Source organism: Balaenoptera acutorostrata, chromosome 12, assembly GCF_949987535.1.
Source record: "Balaenoptera acutorostrata chromosome 12, mBalAcu1.1, whole genome shotgun sequence".
Taxonomy (NCBI): domain Eukaryota; kingdom Metazoa; phylum Chordata; class Mammalia; order Artiodactyla; family Balaenopteridae; genus Balaenoptera; species Balaenoptera acutorostrata.
Genome location: NC_080075.1, coordinates 76,748,509 through 76,757,405, shown reverse-complemented (window position 1 = coordinate 76,757,405; position 8,897 = coordinate 76,748,509).

The window sequence follows — 8,897 nt, the reverse complement described above, 5'->3', positions numbered from 1 at the left end:
TACAAGGAAAAAATATTAAAAGGAGCAAGGGAAAAGCAACAAATAACACACAAGGGAATCCCCATAAGGTTAACAGCTGACCTTTCAGCAGAAACTCTGCAAGCCAGAAGGGAGTGGCAGGACATATTTAAAGTGATGAAAGGGAAAAACCTGCAACCAAGATTACTTTACTCAGCAAGGATCTCATTCAGACTCGACAGAGAAATTAAAACCTTTACAGACAAGCAAAAGCTAAGAGAATTCAGCACCACAAAACCAGCTTTACAACAAAGGGTAAAGGACCTTCTCTAGTCAGGAAACACAAGACAAGGAAAAGACCTACAATAACAAACCCAAAACAATTAAGAAAATGGTAATAGGAACATACATATCGATAATTACCTTAAATGTAAATCGATTAAATGCGCCCACCAGAAAACACAGACTGGCTGAATGGATACAAAAACAAGACCCGTATATATGCTGTCTACAAGAGACCCACTTCAGACCTAGGGACACATACAGACTGAAAGTGAGGGGATGGAAAAAGATATTCCATGCAAATGGAAATCAAAAGAAAGCTAGAGTAGCAATTCTCATATCAGACAAAATAGACTTTAAAATAAAGACTATTACAAGAGAGAAAGAAGGATACTACATATTGATCAAGGGGTCAACCCAAGAAGAAGATATAAAATTGTAAATATTTATGCACCCAACATAGGAGCACCTCAATACATAAGGCAAATGCTAACAGCCAGAAAAGGGGAAATCGACAGTAACACAATCATAGTAGGGGAATTTAGCACCCCACTTTCACCAATGGACAGATCATCCAAAATGAAAATAAATAAGAAAACACAAGCTTTAAATGATACATTAAACAAGATGGACTGAATTGGTATTTATAGGATATTTCATCCAAAACAACAGAATACACTTTCTTCTCAAGTGCTCATGGAACATTCTCCAGGATAAATCATAGCTTGGGTCACAAATCAAGCCTTGGTTAGTTCAAGAAAACTGAAATCATATCAAGTATCTTTTCTGACCACAATGCTACGAGACTAGACATCAATTAGAGGAAATAATCTGTAAAAAAAAATACAAACACATGGAGGCTAAACAATACACTATTAATAACCAAGAGATCACTGAAGAAATCAAAGAGGAAATCAAAAAATACCTAAAAACAAAGGACAATGAAAATACGATGACCCAAAACCTACGGGATGCAGCAAAAGCAGTTCTAAGAAGGAAGTTTTTAACAATACAATCCTACCTCAAGAAACAAGAAACATCTCAAATAAACAACCTAATCTTACTACTAAAGCAATTAGAGAATGAAGAACAAAAAAACCCCAAAGTTAGCAGAAGGAAAAAATCATAAAGATCAGATCAGAAATAAATGAAAAAGAAATGAAGGAAAGAATAACAAAGGTCAATAAAACTAAAAGCTGGTTCCTTGAGAAGATAAACAAAATTGATAAACCATTAGCCAGACTCATCAAGAAAAAAAGGGAGAAGACTCAAATCAATAGAATTAGAAATGAAAACGGAGAAGTAACAACTGACACTGGAGAAATACAAAGGATCATGAGAGATTACTACAAGCAACTATTTGCCAATAAAATGGACAACCTGGAAGAAATGGACACATTCTTATAAAAGCACAACATTCCAAGACTGAACCAGGAAGAAATAGAAAATATAAACAGGCCAATCACAAGCACTGAAATTGAGACTGTGATTAAAAGTCTTCTAAGAAACAAAAGCCCAGGACCAGATGGATTCACAGGCAAATTCTATCAAACAATTAGAGAAGAGCTAACACCTATCCTTCTCAAACTCTTCCAAAATAACAGAGAGAGGAACACTCCCAAACTCATTCGATGACCCCACCATCACTCTGATACCAAAACCAGACAAAGATGTCACAAAGAAAGAAAACTACAGGCCAATATCACTGATGAACACAGATGCAAAAATCCTGAACACAATGCTAGCAAACAGAATCCAACAGAACATTAAAAGGATCATACACCATGATCAACTGGGGTTTATCCCAGGAATGCAAGGATTCTTCAATATACGTAAATCAATCAATGTGATACACCTTATTAACAAATTGAAGGATAAAAACCATATGATCATCTCAATAGATGCAGAAAAAGTTTTCAACAAAATTCAACACACATTTATGATAAAAACCCTCCAGAAAGTAGGCACAGAGGGAACTTACCTCAACATAATAAAGGCCATACATGACAAACTCACAGCCAACATCGTTCTCAATGGTAAAAAACTGAAACCATTTCCACTAATATCAGGAACAAGACAAGGTTGTCCACTCTCACCACTATTATTCAACATAGTTATGGAAGTGTTAGCCACAGCAATCAGAGAAGAAAAAGAAATAAAAGGAATCCAAACCGGAAAAGAAGAAGTAAAGCTGTCACTGTTTGCAGATGACATGATACTATACATACAGAATCCTAAAGATGCTACCAGAAAACTACTAGAGCTAATCAATGAATTTGGTAAAGTTTCAGGATACAAAATTAATGCACAGAAATTTCATGCATTCCTATAAACTAATGATGAAAAATCTGAAAGAGAAATTAAGGAAACACTTTACCATTGCAACAAAAAGAATAAAATACCTAGGAATAAACCTATCTAAGGAGACAAAAGACCTCTAAAAAGAAAACTATAAAATACTGATGAAAGAAATTACAGATGATACAAATAGATGGAGAGATATACCATGCTCTTGGATTGGAAGAATAAACATTGTGAAAATGACTATACTACCCAAAGCAATCTACAGATTCAAAGTAATCCCTATCAAACTACCAATGGCATTTTTCACAGAACTAGAACAAAAAATTTCACAATTTGTATGGAAACACAAAAGACCCCGAATACCCAAAGCAATCTTGAGAAAGAAAAAATGGAGCTGGAGGAATCAGGCCCCCAGACTTCAGTCTATACTACAAAGCTACAGTAATCAAGACAGTATGATACTGGCACAAAAATAGAAATATACATTAATGGAACAGTATAGAAAGCCCAAAGATAAACCCACGCACATATGGTCACCTTATTTTTGATAAAGGAGGCAAGAATATACAATGGAGAAAAGACAGCCTCTTCAATAAGTGGTGCTGGGAAAACTGGACAGCTACATGTAAAAGAAAGAAATTAGAACACTCCCTAACACCATACACAAAAATAAACTGAAAATGGATTAAAGACCTAAATGTAAGGCCAGACACTATAAAACTGTTAGAGGAAATCATAGGCAGAACACTCCATGACATAAATCACAGCAAGATCCTTTTTGACCCACCTCCTAGAGAAATGGAAATAAAAACAAAAATAAACAAATGGGACCTAATGAAACTTAAAAGCTTTTGCACAGCAAAGGAAACCTTAAACAAGATGAAAAGACAACTCTCAGAAAGGGAGAAAATATTTGCAAATGAAGCAACTGACAAAGGATCAATCTGCAAAATTTACAAGCAGCTCATGCAGCTCAATATCAACAAAACAAACAATCCAATCCAAAAACGGGCAAAAGACCTAAATAGACATTTCTCTAAAGAAGACAGACAGATTGCCAATAAACACATGAAAGAATGCTCAACATCATTAATCATTAGAGAAATAGAAATCAAAACTACAATGAGGTATCACCTCACACCAATCAGAATGGCCATCATCAAAAAATCTACAAACAATATATGCTGGAGAGGGTCTGGAGAAAAGGGAACCCTCTTGCGCTGTTGGTGGGAATGTAAATTGATACAGCCACTATGGAGAACAGTATGGAGGTTCCTTAAAACGTTAAAAATGGAACTACCATACGACCCAGCAATCCCACTACTGGGCATATACCCTGAGAAAAACGTAATTCAAAAAGAGTCTTGTATCACAATATTCACTGCAGCTCTATTTACAATAGCCAGGACATGGAAGCAACCTAAATGCCCAACAACAGAGGAATGGAGAAAGAAGATGTGGCACGTATATACAATGGAATATTAGCCATAAAAAGAAACAAAATTGAGTTATTTGTAGTGAGATGGGTGGATCTAGAGTCTGTCATATAGAGTGAAGTAAGTCAGAAAGAAAAAAACAAATACTGTATGCTAACACATATATATGAAATCTAAAAAAAAAAAAAAAATGTTTCTGAAGAACCTAGGGGCAGGACAGGAATAAAGACACAGACATAGAGAATGGACTTGAGGACACTAGGTGGTGGGAAGGGTAAGCTGGGACGAAGTGAGAGAGTGGCATGGACATATATACACTACCAAATGTAAAATAGATAGCTAGTGGGAAGCAGCCGCATAACACAGTGAGATTAGCTTGGTGCTTTGCGACCACCTAGAGGGGTGGGACGGGGGTTGGGGGGAGGGAGACGCAAGAGGGAGGAGATATGGGGACATATGTATATGTATAGCTGATTCACTTTGTTATAAATCAGAAACTAACACACCATTGTAAAGCAATTATACTCTAATAAAGATGTTCAAAAAAAAGAGTCACGTACCACAATGTTCATTGCAGCTCTATTTACAATAGCCAGGACATGGAAGCAACCTAAGTGTCCATCAACAGATGAATGGATAAAGAAGATGTGGCAAATATATAAAATGGAATGTTACTCAGCCATAAAAAGAAATTGAGTTATTTGTAGTGAGGTGGATGGACGTAGAGTCTGTCATACAGAGTGAAGTAAGTCAGAAAGAGAAAAACAAATACCGTATGCTAACACATGCATATGAAATCTAAAAACAAACAACAAAAAATGGTTCTCAAGTACCTAGAGCCAGACAGGAATAAAGACGGAGTATTAGAGAATGGACTTGAGGACATGGGGAGGGGGAAGGGTAAGCTGGGATGAAGTGAGAGAGTGGCATGGACATATATACACTACCAAATGTAAAACAGATAGTTAATGGGAAGCAGCTGCATAGCACAGGGAGATCAGCTCGATGCTTTGTGACCACCTAGAGGGGTGGGATAGGGAGGGTGGGAGGGAGACGCAAGAGGGAGGGGATATCTGGATATACGTATACGTATAGCTGATTCAGTTTGTTATACAGTAGAAAGTAACACAACATTGTAAAGCAATTATACTCCAAAAAAGATGTTTAAAAAAAAAAAGACCTTTTACTCTTTTTCCTTCCTCCTTCCCTGTTTTTCTTTTTCCTGCCGGTGGATGCCCAATTGCCCTAGTACCATTTATTGAAAAGGCATCGCAGGCATTTTTAAATTGTAACCTCTCCACTTGGACTTCTCCCTTGCTTCTCTATCAGTTGAGGCCTCCATTCTCTGGCTTTCATGATGCCTTGCCCCCTCCCTTTTCACCCAGACCTCCAAAAGTCTTAATTGTGGGCTTGTACCAAGGCCATGGTCTCTGGATCCTCCTAAATGCTCAGCGCTTCTTCAAGTAAAAGGTAAGTACATCCATAGTGGCAGCTTGCTCGATTGCCTTGCCTTCTCTCCCACTCCCTTTCAACAGTCTTGGTCTCAAAGAACTAAAGAAATACCACCCTTGCTTAGATATGACAACTCACTTGTAGAAACAGGATTTTTAATCTAACATTTCTGGATTTCCCTGGACTTGATTCCCCAATTTCACAGCACATCACACTGTGTCCTGGTTCCTTGTTTACTACTTCATTTTATGGCTACCACATTGAAACAATTTGTCATGCTCAGATATCTGGCCCATGTAATAGACAAAGACTTGTGTATGTGCTAATGGAAGAGAATACAGGAAACCAAACAGGCTCTTTCCTGCCTTCTCCATATCCTAATGTATCGTATATGTCACAGCTGTACTCACTCACAGCATAGAAACAGCCCTGACTTAAAATCATCTAAATCTATGTGTGCTTGAGGTAATACTTCCACATAAGGATGTCAAGGGCCATTCCTTCCCTGACACATTCTTGAGGGAAACAGTTTAAGCCGAGGTACCATGTGGAGACAAGGTGGTTATTCAGACAATCCTCTGGGATTTCTTGGTCTGGCCATAGCACAGTTCAGTCCCTTAGGCTGTAAAAACATGGCCTCTGAGGTCAATCTTGAATCAGTCTATGATTGTTTCTGGTTTTGTTTCACTAAACCCTGGATGTGGCAGAGCACAAAGCTGAGAGGGCTCTTTATCCACATGTCCATTTTAATGGGCCCTGGTATTTCTGTCCCTGTCCGTTCTGATTCAGTGTCATTATCATCAATGAATTTGATCATACTTTGCCTAAGGCACTTTAAGCAAATTAGACATTTTTTTTTAAATAATAAAAAGTTGACAGATGAAATGTTTAAAAATAGGATGGTGCTGACTCTGAGAATGTATCTGGAGTGGATGTATGAAGAGTGGAATGGTCTCTGTCAGGCTTTTTTGATGTTTTTCCATGACCTTTAACATTCTATAACTATTAAGAGGTGTCATCCTTCATTTTTTTCAAGCTATTCAAACACTTTTTAGTGCAACTACGTGGAAGATTCTGTTGTGTGCACTAGTTGGGGTGAGGAGGAAGGTACGTATACAAGGTAGTCCCCACCCCTAACTTTTCAACCTCTTAAGACTCTTACCATCCTTCAATACTTTTCCTAGGAGGTCTCCCCTAATCACTGTTACACATAATTTTTTTTTCTTCAAGCCCTTCATAAATTTGTACCCATAACAATTATCTGGCTTATGCAAAGACTTTTCTGGAACCCTTCTTGTACAATGTTTATGTGGCATTAGTGAAAGCTTGTTATTTAGCATCCCTGGTGGGATTTCCATCTCTATGTTCCACCCCCCACCCACCCCCATCACAAATTCTCCATCAGTACAGAGTAGTTTTAGCTCCTCTACAATTGACAGTATGAATTTGAGGCATAAAGTTTTATCTGCACTGACTATCTGGTCTATCTTTTGGTTCATTTATTTAGTTTTCTTAATTCATTATGTATTACTGGAAGTTAAACAGCTTTGTTTCCAACGCTGGCTGGAAGCTTGTAACAAAATAGAAGTTCAGAGCCCAAGTGAGAGTCCTTCACAGGGCATCACTTGGTCATATCAGCCTCTCAAGTTTCAAAATTATATGACCTATTTAAAAATATTTAGCAATTTCCATTGCCTTTAATTGCACTTTCTGGCACTTGGTAAGGAATCTTCCATAGTCACAATAACTTTTTTCAATGTTGCATCATAATATAATCTTGTAAAGGTATTAAAAGCAATCAATAGGGGTCCAAATTTACATTTAAATCAATGGAATATAACACTACCAATGCAAATTATTTAACTGAGGTGCAGATCAGATAAACTGTCACCTCTAATATAGAGCTTAGTTTTCATTTATTTAGGCAATAAAAGAAAGTCATTACAACTTACCCCTCTGCTTGACCGTTGGACAGTTTCTCCAAACACAGTGATAAGATGCATCCCAGCTTCTACACTGTTAAAATTTGAAGACAAAATATGAATCTTAGAATCAAGAAATCATCATATAGTATTTATTATTCTGGCTCCCTGGTGATGCTCCAGACATGGGTGTGAAAAACCACAACACCAACTAATTCTGGTAGAAAATAAAGTACAGGAATTCCCTGACAGTTGCCCTTGCAAATAGTCTCATCCTTATTGATATAGAAAACATTTAGATTTAAATAGTGTTTAGATAGAAAACACCCAAGTAAAATACCTAGAATAACTGTGCAAAAAAACCTTTCCTCTCTTCCAGGGCCCATTTGTTTTTCTCTGCTACTCATAAATTTTGCCATATTTTGAAATTATATGAAACAACAGAGTGTAGTGGAATAAGCATTAGCTTTGGAGAATGGAGTTGAAAAACAAAACAAACAAACATGAGTTTTTATGGGGTAGGTGGCTCTTACCAACTCTGCGCATCTATTTACTTCTCTGGGATTCTACTTTCTCAAGAATAAAAGGAAGGTTTTAAAAAACCTACCTGGAAGGGGCATTGTGAGTTTTGCAAAAGATCTGGTGTAGAACAGAGCTCAAAACTAATAGGTGCTTGATAAACGGCAGTTCATGATAATATGTGTTCCCTCTCACCTTTTTTTTTTTTTACCTCTAGAATCTAGTATAAGAATGCTAATTTGATTTGAGATTGTGGCACAATAGCCAACCATACCTGAGTGAAAGAGAACACCTTTTTGAGCATTTATTTTAATTGGCAGGGTGACAGAATTAGAGTTGAATGATCATTGGTCTATGTAAAGCCTCACCCTCAAATCATATTGAGGGACGTACTTCTTCAAGTGTTACATTTATTTGCTTTCCCACAGCCATCCCAAGTTCGCTGGGGAGATAAGGCTAGTTATCAGCTCCAGAAGAAGGACAAGAAAGTGCATCATGCTGGTCTCCTAACATTGCCTCTTCTTACCCTGCACCTCCCCAGTCAGTAGACATTTGTTTCTGGCACGGTGGGAGGGTTCAAAAATAGAGGACTGAAATTAACAGAGAAGTCACAGCTAGCATACGAGACATACCTATAAATGCACACCCACATCTGCACCAATATTCCTTTTTCCCCTTATGTTAAAGAAATTGACCCTATTCCTGCCAAAACCACTTCCTCCACCTGTATTTTGATTCTTTCTTACAGTGCTCATCTCTCAGCTTACATTACCCATATATATGATTTGCATGGTGTCTACTTTTTCCATGAGAGCCTTTAACATCTTCATCATAATAATTTTAAGTTCTTGTCTGATAAATCCAACATCTCTGTCATATCTGAGTCTGGTTGTGAAAACTGTTTGTCTCTTCAGAGAGTGTGTTATTTTGCCTTCTGACCTGACTTGTAATTTTTGGTTGAAAGCCAGAGTTGTTTAGGGTAATAGGTACTAGAGTAAATAGGCCTTTAGTGTGAGGATTATGG